Genomic DNA, 24,415 nt, shown 5'->3' on the forward strand with positions numbered 1-24,415 from the left:
TTTAGATATAATGATCAGAATAGCAAATAGGATTATAATAATCATATTAATACATCAAGCTTAGCAATATCATCATCTAGCAGATTTTAATGAGGGTCATTTTATTAACTTCACTATATTATAGAACTTCTTAAATTAATACCCAATGGTTTATATATTTTTGGGACCAAATCTCCCCATAGAAATAAAATGATGACAATGCAAGTAAAACCCTTTAGGATTTGAAGGAAAACATATTTCGCTCTGTAAATAATATAATATTAACATTGACCTGTTAGTCATCTTCAGGTTATTCGTTCTTTAATCCCAAATGTTTTAGGTAACGAGTTATATATTTTAAAATTCTATAAAACCTAACACTGTAAAGCAAGTAAAAAGTTCTTACAAAATTCTTTCCTGTGAATTCTAGGTAAGAGAAAAATTCTCTTTATTTTTTCTTTTCAAAGTAACATAAATGTGTGGTTTTTTTTATTGTTCTTAGATTTCAACACCTTAGTTATCTTTCTAGGTTTTCTGTAAGTAGAAGACTGGATATTTGTATGAGACACAATACAGCAGTGACTTTTTCTGATAACACAGAATGTCAAAATATATAGTAAGTTCACATATTAATTCTTTTAAATAATACAGCAATGTTCACTGAAAGTCCTTATTCATTGGAATGAGTAAATGGTTACCAACTAATGTTGAAAAAAATAACAAAATGTCTTAAAATTCCTTTATATTGAAGTTTTCATTATTGAATAGTGATCAGTTTTAACTAAATTTCTATAATGTGCATTTTCAGAGAATACCTCCTAATGTGTTATTAATAAGAATGAGAAAAAATTGTTGTGGAATGAAAAACAAAATTTGTTCTCTAAAATCCCAGTAAGTTCAAAGACTTATATTTTTGCAGGAAATGGAAAATTAAGAATAAAAGTACATTTTATTTTTATATTAATTTGTACGTATAGGGATATACTTTTAAAAATCTTGTACAAGGAAGCTGAAAAATTATAGGAATGAGTCAATCCAGATGAGAGAAATTGTACATTGTACAAAATGATCTGTTTTGAATCATTTTTTTGTTATTCTATTCTTCAAAGTTAACATCTAATTTGCAGAAACCAAGTAGGTAACTTACTGTCACTGGAGAGAAACAATACAATTTCACTTGCTGCAGGTGATCAGAGTGGAGATGGGAATTGAAACTTTTTTTTTTTTTCACTTTAAAGGTGTTTGCAAAGAATTATGGCACCATTTTTTTTCTAGTGATACTATTTAATAAGGAAATTGTTCATGAATGTACAAAAAAGTATTGTAGATTATCGAAAATTTTGAGGGGGATATAAAACACACTTGAATGTTTAGAATATGGAGATCCTTGAGGACTGGATTATTTAGTTGCAATCTTAATTAAAACATTTTGTACAAACAGGTCCTTAAATAATAGATGGAATATTTTTGATATTTCAACAAGAATAGCAGGAATAAGAGCATGGACATAGTGTTTTTGGAAATGAGTGTGGTACTCAGAGTGGAGGGAGGATTACGTGAGCAATAGTTGGGCAGAGTTATAAAGCTGGAAAGCTGTTGTTACATGTAGGAAATGAAGATGAAAGTGCACAAGGTTAGAGCGAACTTAAAATGTCACCCAAGGAATTTGAATCTATATTAGAAATATAAAGTTTAATTTTCTGGTAATAGCCTGTTGCTTCTGTCAATGTCAGGAAACTATGTCTACTGGTCTCCAGTAAAGAGAAAGAGTTCTTACAATGATCAAGAGAATGTGAGGCATTTAACTAATAGGGGGCTCTTGTGTGATAAGACAAAAATATTAGGAGGAATCTCTAAGGAACATGCTGGGCAGAATAAATGATAGGTATTTAAAAATCTCATAATTTGTTCACATTATGAGAGTTTGGTCAGAAACCTAAAAACATTAGAAATCAAAAGAATATTATATCAATAAATGAATATATTCATAAAAATGGACAAAAATATTTTCTTTATAGGTAGTCTTAGAGAAATTGCTCTGCCATGTAGGCATAGGTTCAACACTGCATTGATGTAAATGTGAAGGTGAACACACAAATTATTTCTTAAATGAATATGTGGATATATAGTTCCTGAGTTTCTAGGTATATTTCATTGAAGTTGAACTGTCATCTACTTCATACTTGTTTTTCCTTCATCATTTCCTACAATATATAAATTAACATGTCTATTATGCAACATTTTCCAAATAATTCCAATGGAAAAGTATAGAAAAATGTTTATATGTCAAAAAAATAAATGTACAGGATAATTGTTTATATTTGATTTGCTTTGTTTGCTTTGTTTTTTTAAGGTATTGGAGGCTGAGGATTGGACCCTGGACTCACATGTGGAAAGCCAGTGCTCAACCACTGAGCAACATGGGCTCCCCTGAGTAGTTTTTACTCACTTCTTTTGCTTGTTGTTTTGTTTTGTTTTGTTATGTTTTTTTAGGAGACACCAGGAACCAAACGTAGGACCTCCCTTGTGGGAAGCAAGCATTGACTCACTTGAGCCACATATATTCCTGATAATTGTTTTTAAGGATACTATTAAGGATATTCAATACAACAGTTGACATTGAGATTGCTTGAAAATACTGCACCACATTTGGGTATCCTATGATTGTGTACTGTCCTTGTATAAATTGATACAACAAATCTACTACTCTAAGAAATCTCTTTGTAATTTTCAAAATATTCCTAAAACTCCTGACCATATAATTCGAGGTCATAGAACTAAACTTTAGGAGATGTAATATCTCCTAGAATATGTGTAACTGCATTAGAAAGGCAACAGAAGATGACTGAAGAAACTCCTGTGACTGCTATGAAAAAGGAAATTTGAAGGGAACTTAAGATATTCTAAGTAAAGAACCTAATTTCTCCATTATTTCTATCTCAATAAAGAGGTTAGAGATGACAGAAGACAACCAATCTGTGACAACTGAATTTATCCTCAAAGGATTTACAGATGAACCAGAGCAAAAGATTATTCTGTTTGTAGTCTTCTTTGCCATCTATATGGTCACCATGGTGGGGAATCTTGGTCTGGTGGCATTGATCTATATGGACCATCATCTTCACACTCCAATGTACATCTTTCTGGGCAACCTGGCTCTGATGGATTCATGCTGTTCCTCTGCTGTTACTCCCAAGATTTTGGAGAACTTCTTTTCAAAAGACAGACTGATTTCCCTCTATGAATGCATGACACAATTTTATTTTTTTGCCTTTTCTGAAACTACGGACTGCTTTCTTCTGGCATCAATGGCCTATGACCGGTATGTGGCAATATGCAGCCCATTGCAATACCACACCAGGATGTCAAAGAAACTCTGTGTTCAGATGACTGCAGGGGCTTACATAGGTGGAAATATGCATGCCATGATTCATGTGGGGTTTCTGTTTAGGTTAACTTTCTGTGGATCTTATTACATTAATCACTTTTATTGTGATTTATTTCCATTGTTCAGTATTTCTTGTGTTGACCCCTATATCAATGAACTGATGCTACATATCTTTGCAGGTTCAATTCAAATCTTTACTAATATCACAGTCCTTGTCTCTTATATTTACATCCTTTTCACTATCTTTAAAATGAAATCCAGAGAAGGAAGAGGCAAAGCTTTGTCGACGTGTGCATCCCACTTTCTCTCTGTCTCAATATTCTATGGTTCTATAATTTTTGTGTATATTCAACCAAGTTCAGTCAAAGAAGAAGATAAAGATATGGCTGTTGCTATTTTTTATACTCAAGTAATTCCTTTATTAAACCCTTTCATTTATAGTCTAAGAAATAAGGAAGTCATAAGTGCTGTTAAAAGAACTATGAAGAATAAATCTCAGAACATACTGAAATAACTATCAGTCACTTTAACAAAAAAACTGTAATATGATAATTTTTTCAAAGACAAGAGATATTGAAAAAATGTAAAGTGGTCATTTTGTATGTAATAAAGCATTACATTTAGATGATACAAAAGTACGATAGTCATTGAATGAATATATACATTGTGAAAAACTCCTTCCCGTAATATATATTTAAATATCTAAGATAGTTGGAACCATCAATTACCATTAAATGATTACTCCTGAGTTCACATATTCTGTCAGAGTGTAATTAACTTCAATGTTCAGTAAATTCTACAAATACTAAAAAAATCACAGAATATACACGCACATTTCTTGGTAAATATGTGGAATTCCTAATCTTAGAAACTTAAATACATATTCTTAAATATTAATCCCTTCTAAACCAACATCACATGTCAGATAAAATCTGTGTTTTTAAATTTGATTCTCTTTGTTCTTTTTTTTTTTTTGAGATTATGGTTGAATATAGATCGATGCAGGACACATATTCTCAAATTATAACCTTTACATATTTTTTCTTAGTTATTTATCTTCTCAAACTGTCTGAAATAAGGGAGATTTGTCACTATTTTGTTGAAAATGATGTGACAGACACTGAAATTTCGTTAGATTAAAATTTTTTCAGGTAGTTTGGTTAGTTGTTCATTAAGTATGATAATACAATTTGAATATATCAAGCAAGTCAAATTTATGATTCCCTGATGTCATTGTCTTCTTTGTTATTAAGAATATCAAACCTGCACTGTTTTCAGTGTAAATCATTATATTCATACCATTAGCATAAAAAGGGATTCGCTGTGCATGTGTCTGAAAAAAAAAATATTGATCACTTAAAAGTGCAATATGAGAAAGATAATAACTTACACAGACCTTAATATCTGGTAGGCACTAATCCAGAATTTTCACATATATTGCTTATGCATAAATTAGGTATTTTTTTCATGATTTTCCAGAATAAAACTCACACTAGGAAATATTTAGTAGTCTACCCATGGTCATCTTGGTTACCCTTGAATGGGGCTAGAAATTGTATTTTTCCTGTCATTCTTCCCATCATTTTACTGCTGCATTCACAGTAGCTTAAAACTGAGTTAATCTCAAATGTTTGCAATCTAAGAAGTATATTGGAAAACACATGAATAAGAAGCAATGCAGACAATAAACATAATCCTAGATTGTGCTGGTATATATCACATGCTTGGGAGTTCAGACAATGGAGATTAATAATCTGTGGTATTTAGTTATAGTGGAATTAGAAGTAAATATGATTAAGTAATGGAAATATTTTTGATACTTTGGGAAAAACAGGAATAGTAGCATGACCCCAGAACCAAGTTTATGATAATGAGTTTGCCCCTTGGGGGTTTTGGATCACCGAGCAGCACAATTGATAAGAAAGCTGGCAGGGCTGCTAGTGGGAGTTGTTGTCATTGGTGAGTGTGAGAAAAAGGATGGTTGTAGATTAGGTTACTTAAAATCTTAATGTACCCGAAGGAATCTTATTTTATCTTAGAAGCATCAAACACTGAAGCCTTCTTCACAGCAGAGTAATGTGTTTGTGCTTTTAGAGATGTGACCTGGCATTTGATTGGACAGAGATGTATAGTCAATGAGATTAACCAGATTAATTCACATAACACATGCAGAAAACTGACCCTGAAGAAGACCTTGAAAGAAGAGGGGTGCACAGATATAAACACATTTTAAAGGAGGAAAAATATTCATTCACACTTTCAGATACTTTCAATTTTCAACTTTAACTATTGAATCATTGTGGGATAAAATTTTGTTTAATGATCTAAAATAAGTGTCTACTGCTAGCCAGTGTTTATCATAAATTAAGTGAGGGTATGAGGTGGTTTATGAAAAACAAAGTAAGCAATTCTTAAATCTGTGAGGTAGATAAGCCAAGAAAATATTGAAAGAGGCTGATTTAAAAATAAGAAATTAAAATGTGTGATAAATCTACAGAAACTAAAATAAACATTATATTTTTAAGAATCAAAGAAGAAAAATGTTGTCTAGAAGTCAATCCAAGGATATGGTAAGAAAAATATAAACAATCAAACAATAGATTTCTGGGAATACATCATCAGAGAATGGTGGCATGGCTCAACTCTCCTATAAAAACAAAAGAGGAAGGCAGAAAAATTATTGAAGGGAATTGTTTTGGGGTCTGCAGGCCAAGAGAATGCTACACATAATCCAGAAGGAGAGGGGCAGAGACATGAATTGACCAAAGACAAATCCATTAGTTATTATTACCATGGCAGGCATCCATCCCCCACCATCAAGGATAACATACTGCGTAGGACCCATGGCATACTGCAGTCAGCTGAGAGGGGAACGGAAAACTTACTACCTGGAAAAAGGAAAGTTGCAGTGGAGGTGGACAGTGTTTCCTGTTCCATGAGTTTGGCCAGTGAAGCTCATTTTGAATTTTGGCTCTGGCCAAACCAGAATGAACAGCAAGGGGAGCTTGAAAGAGTCACCTCTGTGAAAAGTTCTGCATAAGACCAACATCTGCTAGCTTGGAGGGAAACTGCAATAATTTTTTTAAAAAGCTTTTGGATGTTCTCATTCCTAGCCATACTGGCATCTGGTTGGAGCAAAATTAGGGGGTCCAGGGTCTGGCTGATAACCTAATCTTAAATGTTTAGAATAAGTTGAACCAAATATCAAACGAGCCATAAAACAAAACCACCAGAAAGAGAAAATGAACATTACAGTAAATTCACCAACATAATCAGATGCCTAGACATTAGTAAAAACTTACAAAACAAGAAAGAGGAAGATATGACTCAGCCAAAGGATAATATTAAAAATCTCAATGAGACCTAGAATTTAAGAGAATCTATAATAATCTCACAAATGTCTTAAATCAATTCAAGGAGTTGAAGGAAATTATGGGTAAAGAGATAACAGATAGTAAGACATTAGGTGAGCATAAAGAAAAATTTGAAAGGCTGCAAAGAACAGTAATGGAGCTTATGACAATGAATGATGCAATGAATGATACTAAAATACATTAAAGATATATAAGAGGAGATATTAATTGTAGAGAACAGAATTAGTGAATAGAAGGACAGAGGATATGAACTTGAAAAGGCAGGGGAACAGAAATAGAAAAGAATGGAAAATATGGATCAGGGTTTCAAAAAAAAATTGAATGACAATGTAAAATACAAAAACATATGTATTAGACATGTCCCAGAGGGGAAAGGGGTGGAAAATGGGTAAAAAATTTTGAGGAAATAATATTTCCCAACCCTATGAAAGAAATAAATATTACTATCCAAGAAAGACAATGTACTGAAAACATAATAAATCAGAATAGGCCAACTCTGAACACCTACTATTCAGAATGACATAACCAGAAGTAAAGAGAGGACTGTGAATGCAGTAAGAGAAAAGCAATTCATCACATACAGAGGAAGCTGAATAAGACTAAGTGCTGATCTCTCAGCAGAAACCAAGGAGGCAAGAAGGAGTGCTATGTGTATTTAACATTCTGAAAAAGAAAAATGGTCATCCAAGATGCCTTTTACTATGAAAGCTCTCCTTCAAAAATGAGGCAAGTTTAACATTTTCAAAGACAAAATCTAAACAAAACAAAACTGAGATTGTTATCAAATGACCAGATTTATACGAGATACTAAAGAGACTTCTGCAGCCTGAAAGGAAAAGACAAGGGCAAGAGACTTGGAGAAGAGTATAGAAATGAAAATGATTAGTAAGAGTAGCTGAAACTGCAAAAAGAAAAATGATAGTGATATCTGACAACAGAAATGATGAAATGGATGAAGTAAATAATGTCTTTAAAGTAATGACATTGAATTATAATGAGTTGAACTCCCCAATGAAAGATATAGACTGAGAAAATGGATTTAAAAAAATGAGCCAACTATAAGGGGTCTACAAGAGACCCACCTTAAATCCAAGGACACAATCAGACTGAAAATAAAAGGTTGGAAAAAGATAGTCCACACAAATATTAACCAAAAGAGATCTGGAGTAGTGATGCTAACACCAGACAGAATAGATTTTACATGCAAAATTGTTACAAGATGAAGAAGGTCATTATATATTCATTAAAAGGACAATTCAGCAAGGAGAAACAAAAATCATAAATATTTATGCATCTAACCTGGGTGCCCCCCCCAAAATGTGTCACACACTGGCAAACCTGAAGGGAGAAATAGACATCTTTACAACAAGATTTAGAGACTTCAACACACCCCTTTCAGCACTGGATAGAACATCTGGACAGATGATAAATAAGGAAACATAGAGCTTGAATAATATGATAAATGAAAAAACCTAACAGATATTTATAGAGCATTATATGACAAACCAGCACAATATAAATTTTTTCGAGTGCGTATAAAGTCTTCTCCAGGATAGACCATACAACTGGTAACAAGACAGGTCTCAATACATTTAAAAAGATTGAAATTATAAAAGCACTTTCTCTGATCATAATGTAATGAAACTGGAAATGAATAACAGGCAGAAAAAGGGAAAACTCAAAAATGTATGGATATAAACAACACACTCTTAATCAGTGAGGGAAAGAAGAAATAGCAAGAGAAAACAGTAAACATCTTGAGACAAAGGCAAATTTGAACAAAGCATTTCAAACCCTATGTTATACAACAAAAGATGTGCTGAGAGGGAAATCTATAACCCTCAATGCTTATTTTAAAAAACAAACACAACAAAGAGATAATATCAACATCTGAAAGAACTTGAAAAAGAACAGCAAATTAATCCAAATTTAAGCAAAAAGAAAGAAAGAACAAAGATAAGCCAGAAATAAATGAAATGGAGTACAAGAACAACAAAAGAATCAACAAAACCAAAATCTCTTCCAGAAGATCAACAAAATCAACAAATACTTTACCAAACCAACAAAGAAAAAAAAGAGCGAAAATACAAATAAATAAAATCAGAAATGAAAGAGGAAATTACCCCTGAACCCATAGAAATAAGAAAGCTCATAAGAGTATACTATGAACATGCACTACATGACTACATAGACATACAAAATGGACACATTCATAGAAACACATAAACAACCTGCACTGATCCTAGAAGAAATAGAAGATGACAACAAGCTAATTGCAATCATGAGATTGAAACAGTCATCAAAAATCTAGCAAAAATGAAAAGCCCAGGACAAAATGATTTTACAGATGCATTCTATCAGTCTTTCAAAGAAGATTTAATATATTTCTTGTTCAAATTCTTCTAAAAACTTTAACAGGAGCAAATGCTATCAATCATTCTTTGAAGTCAATGTTACTCTAATGCCAATGTCAAAGTTACTATGAAAAAAGAATTCACAGACTAATTTCTTTAATGAATAGAGAAACAGAAATCCTCAACAAAATACTTGATAACCAAATCCAAAAGCATATTAAAAGAATTTTACACCACAATAAAAAGGGGTTTATGCCAGGCTTGGAAAGGTGGTTCAACAGAAAAAAATCAATTAGTGTAATAAACCATATTACTAATTGAAGAATCATAATCACATAATCATCTCAAATCATACAGAAAAGGCATATGACAAAATACAGCATCCTTTTTTGATAAAACACTGTGAAATAAAGGAATGGGAAGAATCTCAACATCGGCAACTGTGTATGTGAAATACTCACAGCTAAAATTACCAAAAGCTTTTCCACTGAGGTGGAGAACAAGATAAGGATGCCAAATGCCTCCACGGTTATTCAATATTGTGCTAAAAGATCTAGCTAGAGCAATTAGGCAAAAAAAAAGAGATAAAATTCATCAAAATACAAAAGGTGTAAGTAAAACTTTCACAACAATCTCATTTATAAATCTCTCAAACAATCTACAACAGAGTTCTAGAACTGAAAGACAAGTTCAGCAAAGGGGCAGGATGCAAGACTGATGTACAAAAATGACTCCCTTTTCAATACACTACTAACAAGCAATCTGAGGATGAATTAATAAATAAATTTGATTTATAATAACAACTAAAAGAATCAAATATTTAAGAATAAACTTAACCAAGGACATAAAGGACATATATTCAGGGAACTATCAAATATTGCTAATAGAAACCAAAGAAGAGCTAAATAAATAGAAAGGCATTTCTCAATCATGGTTTGGAAGACTAAATATTGTTCAGATGTCAATTCTACATAAACAGAATTACAGATTCAATACAATCCCAATAAAAATTCAATAGACTTTTTTTTATAGAAATGGAAAATTATCAATTATCAAATTATTTGGAAGTGTGTGGGGCACCATATACCCAAAAATACTTTTAAAAGTAATAATTTGGAGGATTCTCACTTCATGATTTTAAAATATCTTCCTTAGTTAAGTGGAAAAAAACAGCATGGTATTTGCATAAATATATACATATTGACAAAAAGAACTGAATTGAGAATTCAGGAATAGACCCTCATGTCTACATTGAAGTGATTTTTTTTTACAATGCTATCAAACACACTCAGCTGGGTCAGGAGAGTCTATTCAATAAATAGTGCTAAGGAATTGGATAACCCTATCAAAAAGAAAGAAGGAGGCCCCCTATCTCACACTTTATAGAAAAATCAATTCAAAATGAATAAGGAAGTAAATATAAAAGCTAGAACCAGAACATTCCCATAAGAAAATGTAGGGCAATATCTTCAAGATCTTATGGTAGATGGTAGTTTCTTAAAAAACCTTATACCAAAAGCACCAGACAGAAAAGAAAAAAAGAGATAAACCTGACCTCTCCAAAATTAAATTATTTTGTCCTTTAAATGACTTTGCTAAGAAGGTGAAAAGGCAACCTAGACATTTTGGGAAAAAAAATTTCAGGAAACCACAGATCCAAAAACAGTTCAATCTCCATGTTATATAAAAGACCATACAACTCAAAGATTAAAAAAAGAACAATTGAGAAAGAAAGTTCAAAAGAAGAAACACAAACAAAAAGCACATGAAACTGTGCTGAACAACACTAGTTTTTGGGGAAATGAAGATCAACACAACCTGACATTTTATTTCATGCCTTACAGAATAGCAATTGTTAAAAGGTGGAAAGCTAAAAGTGCTGGAGAGAATTTGGAGAAATTGCAGCACTTCTTGATTGTTGATGGGAATGTAAAATGGTTCAGGCTCTGTGAAGGACTGTTTCAAGCCTCCTCAGGAATATAGAACTGTTGCATGATCCACAATCATACTGCTAATAATACATTCAGATGAACTTAAAGCAGGGGCATGAATAGACACATTTGCATACCAATGTCCATAGTGGCATTATTCACAACTGCAAAAAGATGGAAACAAACCCAGTGACTGTTAATCAATGAATGTATGAAAAAATTATTTATATGTGGTAAATTACTCTTCAGCTGTAAGAAGTAATAAATTGGGATGCATATGACAACATGGATGAAATTTGAAGACATTATGTTGAGTGAAATGAGCCAGACACCAAAGGACAAATATTGCATAGTCTCGTTAATATGAACTAAAACAATGAATGGACTCACGGAGTTAAACTATAGAGTATAGGTTATTTATTTGGAGATAGAATGTGGGTTGAGAAGTGGTAGCCAATGTTGAATGTATGTAAAATGTTTAATAAGGGGGATTGTAAATGTGAGGAAATGCTTAGAGGTGATTGTAACACATTATAGCAAGTATAATCAAAACTTCAGTTTTATAAATGTGATTGTGGCTGAAAGGGATAGTTTATGGAGGTTAATTTTAATTGAAAGTAAGCTAGAGGATAAGCAAGGGACTGTATAACACCGTGATCTCAGTGTGGATGATTGAGGTTGATAGTACAAATACAAGAATGTTTTCTATTTCAAGGTGTTAAGAATATGGAGATACATGGGGAAAACATAGGTAATGGTACCTTAAGAGTAATATGATAATATTTTTACAGCAGTCACAAAGAAGGTACTATATTAATGTTAAGGGTCAGTAATGAAGGAGTATAAAGGGGTATGGATTTTCCTTTGGAGTAATGAAAACATTCTGAAATGAACTGAGCTGATGACAGCACAACTCTGTGATGAACTGAAAACCACTGAGTGTACACTTTGGGTGGATTGTACAAAGCAAGGGATTATTTAACACAGCGAACCCCATGGTGAATGATGGACTGTTTTTAAGAGTATAAATATGAGAACATGCTCTCATGAACTATAAGAAATACAAAATACTAATACATGGAGTTACTAATAGAAAGGTTCACATGAAAAATATACCAAATAGAAGCTATGGACTAGAGATAGCAGCAACATGACTTTCATCATTTGTAACAAATGTATCAAATGTAAGATGTAGGTGATGGGAGATTACAAGGGAATCCTGTATGATATAAATAATTGTTTTGTTAACTTACAACTTCTCAAAAAATAATATTAAAAATCAAACAATAAAGAGTAAACCCTAAGTTAAATCATAGACTATAAATAATAATACGATTATGAACATTTGTTTTCATTAATTGCAAGCAGTTAACAGTTGGGTGGTATATGGGAACCCTGGATTTTCTGCAGGATAAAAAAATTATATTAAAAAAAAACTAGTAAAGAAAGTATTCTTCTGTGTTTTGTCCTATGGCTCTGTTTCACTGTTAAGATTTTATTTCTTTGCATTTAGTTTTACCTTGTTCATTTAAAGTTTTTTTATGGAAAATGACAAATAGAGACAAAGTGAACTTCAATACATCTCTCAATAGTTTCAATAAACTTTTAACTATTTAAAATATCTATTTAAGAATATCTATTTTACATTCCCATCAACAATAGATAAAATATCTATTTTACATTCCCATCAACAATCAAGAAGTGTTCCAATTTCTCCAAATTCTCTCCAGCACTTTTAGCTTTCCACCTTTTAACAATTGCTATTCTGTAAGGCATGAAATAAAATGTCAGGTTGTGTTGATCTTCATTTCCCCAAAAACTAGTGTTGTTCAGCACAGTTTCATGTGCTTTTTGTTTGTGTTTCTTCTTTTGAACTTTCTTTCTCAATTGTTCTTTTTTTAATCTTTGAGTTGTATGGTCTTTTATATAACATGGAGATAGAACTGTTTTTGGATCTGTGGTTTCCTGAAATTTTTTTTCCCAATGTCTAGGTTGCCTTTTCACCTTCTTAGCAAAGTCATTTAAAGCACAAAATAATTTAATTTTGGTGAATACATTTTGGAGCACTGCTGCACCACATCGATAATGGTTTACATTGTAGTTTACACTCTCCCCCAGTCCACCCAGTGGGCCATGGGAGGACATACAATGTCCAGAATCTGTCCCTGCAGTACCACCCAGGACAACTCCAAGTCCTGAAAATGCCCCCACATCATATCTCTTCTTCCCTCTCCCTACCCTCAACAGCTACTGTGGCTATTTTCTCCACATCAATGCTACAATTTCTTCCATTACTAATCATAATAGTTCCATAGTAGAATATCAGTAAGTCCACTCTAATCCATACTCTATTCCTACGTCCTGTGGACCCTGGGATGATTATGTTCATTCCTCCGCTATATTGAGAGGGGTTTAGATTCCACATGGATGATGGATGCAATTCTCCTGCTTGCAGTTGTAGGCACTCTTGGCTCCCTGGTGTGGTGGTTGACTTTCTTCACCTCCCTGTAAGTGGGCCATGATAAGTCCAATAAACCAGAGGGTAGGAGTTACAAGTCTGCTGAGGCTCAGAACCTGGCTGTTACATGGACAGTCCAGAGATTCAGGTCTCTTGAGTATACACAAACCCCAGCACCAACCACAGGTCCAGTAAAAGTAACAGAAGAGGCACGTGTAGAATTCTAACACAGGTAATACAGATAGATAAAATAACATAAACCAGCTGTTTAAAAGGTTCTAAATAATTTTTAAGAGCATAAAGGAGTCCAAGGACAAGAAACTTTGAGACTCTGATTACATGGATGTTGTACCTCTGTTTCAAACCCTCTCTTTGATGAGTTGTGTTAGTTGTAAGACTCCCTTCTACTGATTCATCTTTCCTCTTTCTAAGGCACTATGATTTTGTTTGCGTATTTCTGCATCCCTGCCCCCAACACAGATCAACAATGAATAACAGGGTTTATTGACGGTTAAGTATGCAAATTTTTTGGATCTAATGAGAGAGAAAAGTGTTTTTCTGGAAACTTATAACAAATATGTTTACTTTAAAAGAAATCCACAAAAAGGGCTATTTTTTTCTCCTTCTGAATGCATTCTGTGTGGATGTGAACTCTGACATGGTGTTCATCCATTTGGCCATCAAGGGTAAAACCAGTCTGAGGATGATGTTGACACACAATGGAGGATAAAACTGAGGAAACCACTAAGAAACAGCCTTGAAGGCATTGTAATAAAATATTCCTCCTGGTTTTGTAATCCAGCAGATTTTCCTGCTGTTTATTTATTTATTTTTTTAAAGATTTATTTGTTTATTTATTTTTCTCTCCCCCCCCCCGCCCCTGTTGTCTGTTCTCTGTGTCTATTTGCTGCATCTTCTTTGTCCGCTTCTGTTGTTGTCAGCGGCTCAGGAATCTGTGTCTCTTTTTGTTGCATCATCTTGCGTCAGTTCTCCGTGTGTGTGGCACCATTCCTGGGCAGGTTGGACTTTCTTTCACACTGGGCAGTTCTCCTTAAGGGGCGTACTCCTTGCACGTGGGGCTCCCCTATGTGGGGGACACCCCTGCGTGGCATGGCACTCCTTGTGCACATCAGCACTGTGCATGGGTCAGCTGCACACAGGTCAAGAAGGCCCGGGGTTTGAACTGCGGACCTTGCATGTGGTAGACGGACGCCCCAACCACTGGGCCAAGTCCACATACAAGGTTTTAAGAATATGGGTACAAGGGAAAACATAACTGGTATAATTTATAGACTATAATTAAAAGTTGGGAAAATATAACTTACGTACAATATAGACTAATTAAAAGTAATATTGTAATATTTTTACAGCAATCACAAAGAAGGTACTATATCAGTGCTAAAGGTCAGTAATGAGGGGGTATAAAGGAACACGGATTTTTCCTTTTGGAATAATGAAAACATTCTGAAATGGAGTGAGCTGATGCTAGCACAACTCTGTGATGAACTGAGAGCCTCTGAGTGTACACTTCGGGGGGTTTGTACAAAGCAGGGGACTTTTTAACACAGCAAACCCCCTGGTGAATGATGGACTGTTGTTAATAGTATAGATATGAGAATATCTCTCATGAATTATAACAAATACACAATACTAACACATGCTGTTACTAATAAGATGGTTCATGTGAAAAATACACCAAATATAAGCTATGGACTATAGATAGCAGTATTGTGGCTATGCTCTTTCACCCTTTGTAACACGTGTGTGAAATGTAAGATGTTGGTGATGGTAAATTGCAAGGGAATCCTGCATGATATAAATTATTATTTTGTTAACTCACAACTTCTCAAAAATCTTTAAAAATTAAGCAATAGAGTGAACCCTAAGTTAAATCATGGACAATAGATAATAGTACAATGTTGGAAATGTGTTTTCATCCATTGTAAAAATATACAACACGAAAAACAAACAGTTAACAACTGAGTGGTATATGGTAACTCTGGATTTTATGCAGGATAAAAAAATTACATTAAAAAAAATCAGTAAAGAAAGGTAACTTCTGTGTCCTGTCCTAAGCCTCTATTTGATTATTAAGATCTTATTTCTTTGTATTTTGTTTTACTTTGTTCATTTAAGTTTTTTATGGAAAGTGACAAATGCAGACAGTGGTTCTACATATATCTCTCATCAGCTTCAATAAAATTTTAATACAGTTATTTAAGATAATGTGTAATAGGGCTGTTGTTTATATTTTTTAATGAATTAATAAATATTTTTAATTCCTCACTTTTAATTTGTAATATAGGTAATGCAGATAGATAAAATACCATAAACCAGCTACTCAATAGGTTCTAAATAATTTTTAAGAGCATAAAGGAGTCCAAAGACCAAAACATTTGAGACTCTCTGATTAGATGGATGTTGTACCTGTTTCCACCCTCCATTTGGTGAACATTGTTAGTTGTAAGACTTCCATCCTCTGATATCCCTTCCCCCTTTCTAAAGCATCATGATTTTGTTTGGACATTTCTGCGTCTGTGCTCCCAACACACATCAACAATGAATAAGAGAGTTTGCTGAGGGTTAAGTATGCAAATTTTTTGGAACAAATAGGAGAGAAAAGTGATTTTCTGGAAGTTTATGATAAATAGGCTTCTTTATTTTAAAAGATATCCACAAAAAGTCTTGTTTCTCTCTCTTCTAATTCATTGAGTGTGGATGTGAACTCTGGCATGGCCTTCATCCATTTGGCCATCGAGGGTAAACCCAGTCTGAGGATGGTGTCAACACACAATAGAGGCTATAACTAAGGGAATTACTAAGAGACAGCACCACAGGTAATGGAGTAAAATATCCCTCCTAGTTTTGTAAATCAGATTTTCCTACTATTTACACCTGTCTGGAAATGTGTTTATTTGCAACTGAATGAATATTATCTAATATATTCATAGATCATTTCTCTTGAGTATTTGTTCTATTTTAATTTAAATTAATCCTCAACATCTTATATGTTTCAAATAACTTTTCAGTTGTTCTATTTTGACATTATAGCATATATGTTGAGTCTTTTAAATTTATCACCATATTTTACTTTCCAATAATACCACGAAAAAGAAATACCAAGAAACAGAGAGGTGTTCTTTTTCATGCAAGAGAAATATTGAGACAGAAGTCAGCAATCAACCCAGACTATCCAGATAAAGAATCTCTTTTCTTAAACACTCAGCCATTGTATGCATTGCATAAGGAGGTAAAATATCATGGTAGTTATCTCTTTAATGAAGTTAAGGTGTTATGTGCAGATATATGGGGCAAAGATTCAAGAGAGATGCTGATCAATGACATTTTTCCTCAAATTTGTATTGAAAAATCATAAATATTCAGAAAAGCTTAAATAATTATGCAATTAATTCCTATATATATTTTGGCCATGATTCAACAGTGTTAACAATTTGCCTTTTTCTCTCTCCACCATACAAATAATATATATGCCCACAGTTGCCGACCTTATTATATTTTGTCTTTACAAATCATGCTTTTCTTTGTGGAGCCTCATTTTATTTACAATATAAGCTGCCTCTTTCTTGGGAGAAAGTGGGGCAATTTTTTCTCAGCATTAAGCATTTTCCAATTTGTAATTTTTCTCCTTTAGAAACAAACCATCACTCTTTCTAAGTTTTTAAAATTTGCCTTTTCTTTCATAATATGTTTATATGCCATATGTATATTTCCTTTGGCAAGAATACTGTATTAGTCAGCCAAGGGAGGGCTGATGCAAAATACCAGAAATCGGTTGGTTTCTACAAAGGGTATTTTTGGGGGGTAGAAGCTTACAGTCATAAGGCTGTAAAGAGTAAATTCCTCCCCTCACTGAAGTTTGTTGCCATGAGTTGTTGCATGATGGCTGCTGTTCTCCGTGAGAGTTGAGACACCTTTCATTCATTGCGTCAATTTCTTCCAGTATCGTCTCTAGGCTGAGATAAGTCTCATCTCTGTCCCAAGGCTCATTTCTCTCTGGGCTCAGATGCTCAGGGTTCTGGTCTCTGCAGCTGCAAGCTATCAGGTGAATGGCTCATTTTGCTTCCCAGGCCACAGAATCCTGTCTAATGAACTGTCTCTTTTCCTCCATATTCTTCTCCAGTGAACTGACTTCCTGGGGCTCCAGCATCAAAACTCCAAATCTCTCCTCTGTCATGTCATTTTCTCTGTGATTCCCTGCCTACCAAGTGGGAAAGACACAATGTCGTACAGATGTGGCCCAATCAAAGCCCCAATCATTATTCAATCAAATAAAAGTGAAACCTATGAATTCAGTACAATCTAATATTCCTAGAGGAGCAGACAGTTTTTCAAACATATTCCAATATCTATTTTTGGAATTCATAAACAATACTAAACTGCTACAGTGTCTGTTCCTATCTTTTCCTCTTTTCTTAATTCTATGCCTATTTTGTACCTGGAAATGAGCTGATTTTTTAAAATCAACACTAAGATATTTCTTATAGATTCTTAGGGTATTTCTCATAAAAAGAATCATGTCTCTTGTGAGTGTAGATAATTTTACTTCTTTCCAATGTGTATGACTTTTATTTCTTTTTATTTCACAATGGGCTGGCTAAAATTTCTAGTATTTAAAAGCAATGATGATATTGAACTTTCTTGTCTTTTTCCTGATTTAGGAGAAAAACTTTCAGTCTTTTAACATTGAGCATTATGTTTGTTTGTATTTAATTTTTATGGATGGTTGTAATCATGTTGAAGTACCCTTCTACTCTTAAGTTTCTGAGTGTTTTAATTAAGCATGCAATTAGATTTTGTCAAATGCCTTTTCTGCGTCAGTTAAAATGATCATGTGATTTTTTTCCTTAGTTCTGTTAATGTGGTATATAATACATATTGTCTTATGTTAAACCACATTTTCATTAATAGAATAAATATTATTTGATTCATGGTGTATAAACTTTTTAAATGCTGTTGAATTCAGTATCTTAGTATTTTTGAGGAATTTTGGAAATACATAGTCATAAAGGAAATTTGTCTGCAATGTTTTATCATTACAAAAATTGTGGGTTTAGAGAAAAATCATGCATAAAATACAGTTTTCCCGTAAACCACAGTACTGTTAACAGCATGCATTAGTGTAGAACATTTGTGACAATTAGTGAAAGCACACTTTTATAATTACACTATTACCTATAGTCAAAGGTTCACCTTAGGGCTCAAAGCTTGCATTGTACAGTTACATGGGCTTAAACAAATGTACTCTTGTAACATGTATACAAATGAAAATTTCTCGTCTTAATCACATTAAAAAATTTCAGTGTTATGTTCACAATGTTGTATTGCCATCATACCATCCAATACCAAAATCTTATATTCAACCAACTAGAAACTCTTTAAAATTTAAACATTAATTCCCAATTCACTATCTCCTTATAATCTATATACTAGGCTCTGACTTTATGAGTTTACTTATTTTAATTATTTCATATCAAAGAGATCATAAAATATTTGTTATTCTGCATTTAGTTTATTCCACTCAAAACAATGTCTTCAAGGTTCATACGTGTTATAGCAGGTATCACAAAGTCATTCCTTTTTATGGCTGCATGGTATTCTATCACATGTACATACCACATTTTGTGTATCCATTCATTGGTTATAGACACTGGTGTTACTTCTGTCTTCTTACAGTTATGTTAAATGCTGTGTAAATATCATTCCAAGCTCCTGCTTTTAATTTTGGGGGGTATATACCTAGAAGTAGGGTTGCCAATTTATATGGCAAGTCTATATTTAACTTTCTGAGCAATTGCCAGTCTTCCACAGCAGGTGCATCATTTTACATTCCTACCAGCAATGAATGAGTGTTCCTTTTTTCTCCATATCCCTTCCAACATTTGTGATTTTCTATTTTTTAAAAATAAATAGTACCCATTCTTGTGTATGTGAAATGGTATCTATTTTAGCACCCTAGGCTTCTAAAGCAAATACCATTGAATGGGTTAAACAATGAAAATTGATTAGCTTACAGTTTTGATGATAAAAGAAAGCTCAAATCAAGGCATATCAAATTTATCTCATTGAAGGTTGGCATTCTGGGCCTAGCTGCCAGCAATCCCTGGCTCCTCTGTCACTTGGCAAGGAAAATGTCATCATCACCTGATTCCTCCTTTTCATCCAGGATCCACTGATATATCTTCTTCCTTCTTTTGCCTTTCTATCTCTGTATCTGAATTTCATTACACTTAAAATGGACCCCAGTAATAGGAATAAGACCATACTATTTGTGGTGTGTCACACACTAACAAAACTAGACTCACCAAATTATCCTACTTACAATGGAATCCTCCTACCCCCAAAGGAATGGATTAAATTTAAGCACAAGTTTTCCTGGGGTACATCAGCTTCAAACCATCATGGTATCTCAATGTGGTTTTGATTTGCATTTGTCTAATGGCTAATGATGTTGAGGATCTCTTCATGTGTTTTTTTAGATATTCATATATCTTCTTTGGAGAAATGTCTATTCAGGTCTTTTGCTTCCTTCCCCCTTTTTTTTACAATAGAAAAATATTGTTTACTGGTTATTTTTCCAAATGCGCAATAGACTATTTACAAATAAGCAGATATTCAATAATGATGATGATGTGTATTAAAATGTCAATTGTATCGTTGTTTGAAATCTAAATGAAAAAAATTCATTAAGGAACATTTGATTTGTGAGTTTTAAATAAACTTTCTGATATAATGACAGATTCATTTTAATTTTTCCCCAAACACGTGAACACCAAAATCATCAGAGAACACTTAATATTTATCAAAAGAGGAATGCAAAATTTGAGGTAGGGGTTTTTTTCAAATTGAAATCTTTGAAGATATGTTTACTCCAAATAAAACATAGTAAAGAATGAGTACTCATTCTTGATACACAAGAGTGTATCTTGATACACTCTTGATACACATAAATATTATTAATAATAACTCATAGGTACTCCAGAAATGGCAAATCTTGAAAAAAATGGATATTAAATAGATTAAAGTACAGCAGATATAAAGGAGAGAACAAAACAGTTATTGAAGAATGAAAGAATTATCTCTGTCAACATAACACAGAAAGGAAGGAAGAATTGAACAAAACCAGGTACAAGTTTTTGCCCTGTGTTTTCATTAGGGTATTTTTATTTCCTTTAGGTCACACACATTAGAGTACAATAATTATTTTTCCCATTCTAAGTATAAATCATTTTACTCTTTAAAGAGGAGGATCCAGAAGAGAGAAAATCCCAAATCCTTTTTGAAATTACTGTCAGGTCCATTTAGTCTAAATCACAGCAGTCACACACATTTTGCTTTCCTCATTACCCTCACCTTAATACCTACATGACCACAGGAAGCACAGTTTGGGGGAAACAATCAATTTTGGATAGCTGTCCTAAGATGATGCTTCAATGAGCAGATTTCTTAAATTTACAAAAGAAATACAAAATGACTTTTAAAAAAAACAATAAAAATCACTGTAAAAAAAAGTCAAAAGGAAGACCTGTGCAATGTTAACAGTCAATGGAACATTTGCCAGAGTGACAATGATGATTTGGTATAATAATCCTTTACAGAGACAGTGAATCTTTTCTGCTGTTGGACTGTAGCAAAGGAGTTTGAGAAGGAAGTGAAAAGAAAAAGTTTGGTTCATGAAATACATTGCAAAATGTTTAAGCAGGTCTGCTACATAATGATCTGCAAAGATGCATTCAAAGACAAACATTGATCATATTTTAGTTCAAAAAGCTCAATATTAATCTTAAAGGAGTCTTTGTTAGAAAACCAACTGCAAAGTATATTTGTATGGACTTCAGAAATCGATCATACAAAATTTTTTAAAAGGATAAATTATTAAAAGTGTCTATTCCAGCCCAGCTGGACAATAGGCTGACTTCATTAAGTTGTTGTTATCCTTGCTTTTACTGTAGCTTGGATCAGTTTTTTTTTTAAGCCACATGGTTTATTTTACTTTTTTTTTATTTGCCTTTTTTTAAAAGATATATAGATCACAAAATATGTTACATTAAAAAATATAAGCAGTTCCCATATACCCCACACACTCCTCCCACATCAACAAAGTCTTTCAAAATTGTGGTACATTTATTGCATTTGGCAGATACATTTTGGAGCACTGCTGCACCACATGGATTATAGTTTACATTGTAGTTTACACTCTCCCCCAGTCCATTCAGTGAGTTATTGCAGGATATATAATGTTCAGCATCTGTCCCTGCAATATAATTTAGTACAACTCTAAGTCCCAAAAGCACCCCCCACATCACATCTCTTCTTCCCTTTCCTTGCCCTCAGCAACTACTTTGGCCACTGTATCCACACACGGTGACTTCTTTGTGACTTCTTTGGACCCTAAGTATATTTTGTAGTGTATGGGGTCAAGATTCTGGTTACAGAAGACAGGGGGGTGGAAATGGACTACTCCTACTTCTTGGCTTCTAAATGTCTTCAAATCTGCTTGTATAACTTTGTTGTAAAGATTCATATCCTTAGGCCCCCAGCCTTGAATGAAAACATCCAATTGCCTACTCAGAGATCTCCCTTAAAAACACAAGTGATGACAATACATAGTTTCTTCAGAAACCTTTTTTTTTTTTTAACAAAGGCAAAATAATTGTCAATAAGAACTTTCCCACATAAACAATCTTTGGGCCATAATGGCTAAAGATGTTTGGGAAATACATTTGTCAGCCCAGACCCATATTTGCACATCACAGAAGGAATTCTGTAGTAAACATGAAGTCAACATCACAGAAAAAGAGTAAGGATCCATTATTAAACTTGGAAAATCCTACTTCAAGGGCTAGCTCTTTGGAAAATCCTCCAGACACTGGCAAAAACTTGCATAAAGTCATACCTTGGTCCTCAACCACTTTGAAACTCAAGGAATTTGTTACTCAATGCATTTTGATGTGAAAAATTTGCATGGCAGTCGTCATTTTTTTTGTACTCGATGTGCAAGCTAGAACATGGTGTCCTTTGCTTTGTGACACGTTACTCCTTCCGGCAAAAACAAAAGGCCACATGTTAGTCATGTAGTAGCTCTTGTGCACATTCTGTTGTGGTCTTATCTTAGCTACTATGGTCATTTTGTGCATTTTTGCATTTTTATTCATCATGGGACCTAAGAAAATGAGCATTGATAGCACTGAGCAGAAAAGAAATTACTTCACATCACCATTGAGCAAAAAAATAAATAATAGGTAAATATGACAGCAGTATTTCCATTAATGATCTTTTTAGGGAATACAATATGCTGCGAATAATGGTCTCCACCATGATTAAGAATAAAAAAGCAAAAAAAAAAAGGTAATTTAGAAATTCTGGAAGTGTTTAATAAAACATCATTGCATCTTTAAAAAAAAAGAATAAAAAAGCTTACTGCTTTTTTTTAAACAAGGCTGATGTTACAAAAGGAGTTAAAACAGTAACAAAGATGCATTCCCAAACACTTAGGGAAGTTGAAAAGCTATTACTAATTTTGGTAAACCAGAAGAAATTAGAGGACAACACTGTATCAGAAGCCATGATATGTGATAAAATGAAAATGCTGCATGCAGATCTTTTGAAAACAAACAGAACTATGTGATGAGAGTTTTGAAGTTTTTAAAGCCATCCACAGGTGGTCTGATAATTTTAAAAAGAGGACCAGCATCCAGAATGTCATGAGACATGGCGAGGCAACATGTATTATTAAAAAACCTGCTGATGAATTTGTCAGTGAATTTCAGGACTACATAGAGGCTAAGGGTTTTTATTCCCCACCAAAGTTTTAATTGATGAGATCGGAATTTTGGGGAAAAAAAACAACAACAGGTATAACCTATATAAGAAAAGAGGAGAGTGCATTACCAGGCCAATTCATAGGTCTGGAGGTCGATTCTGCTGATGCTGAGGAGTTAGAGAAGGAACATCCTGAAGAGCTCAGCACTGAGGAGCTGCAGGAACTACAAAATGATTAGCAAGAGGCGCTGAAGTGATTTCTTCAGGTGAGGAGGAGATAAGAGAGGATGTGGCCAGTTCATTGATTAAAGAAATGTGTGCAAAATGTGCAGAAGTTCAAAACTTTGTGGAGAAGTACCATCCATTCCGACAAACAGAAATGTGAATTTATTGAATGACCAAACAATTTCATACTTGTCAGGAATTCCGAAAAGACAGAAGCAGTCTTCATTCAATATGTTTTTAATGAAGGTGACAAAGAGTGTGTCACAGCCGGTGGTGCAAGTTGGAAAAAGGCAGAAAAGTGAAAGAACACCTGAAGTGCAAGTACCCGACGTTCTATTGGAGGGAAACTCTCCTTCCAGGCAACACACTATGTAACTTCTCCTCCTCACCACAATCCTCCTACCATCTCATCAGGCCATGGATGCTTCTCAGTACAGGTAAAGCGAAGTTTTTGTTTAATCTATGTATTTATTAATGTTAGGTTTATTTCTCATGTAAAGTAATGATATACAACCCTATCTCTTTTTAAATTTATTGAAGTATATCACTCATACATAAACATACATAAAAATTAAGTGTTTAATAATAGTTGTGAACTTACAAAACAAACATATATAACATCATGCAGGACTCTCATAACTTAACCCACCACCAATAACTTGCATAAGTTAAACCTTTTTAACTAATGATTAAAAAGCATTGTCAAAATATTACTACTAAACAAAGTATTTTTCCCCCAACCAATCCTATTATTATCTTTATATCATTTATATATGAACATACATAAACAAGTGTATGGCAAAAGTTGTGAAGTTTCACAGCAAACATGCATGACATCATACAGGGGTCCCCTACATCAACCCTCCACCAACACCTTGCATTGCCATGAGATGTTTGTTACAAATTATGAAAGAATTGTCAAAATC

At 33.5% G+C, this 24,415-nt stretch overlaps 1 pseudogene; it reads left to right on the plus strand.

Annotated features, from left to right (window-relative positions):
• Positions 1-2,936: 2,936 nt before the first annotated feature.
• LOC101426148 (olfactory receptor 5K1-like) lies at positions 2,937-3,911 on the plus strand (annotated as a pseudogene).
• Positions 3,912-24,415: the final 20,504 nt, after the last annotated feature.

This window comes from Dasypus novemcinctus, chromosome 4 (assembly GCF_030445035.2).
Source record: "Dasypus novemcinctus isolate mDasNov1 chromosome 4, mDasNov1.1.hap2, whole genome shotgun sequence".
Classification (NCBI taxonomy): Eukaryota; Metazoa; Chordata; class Mammalia; order Cingulata; family Dasypodidae; genus Dasypus; species Dasypus novemcinctus.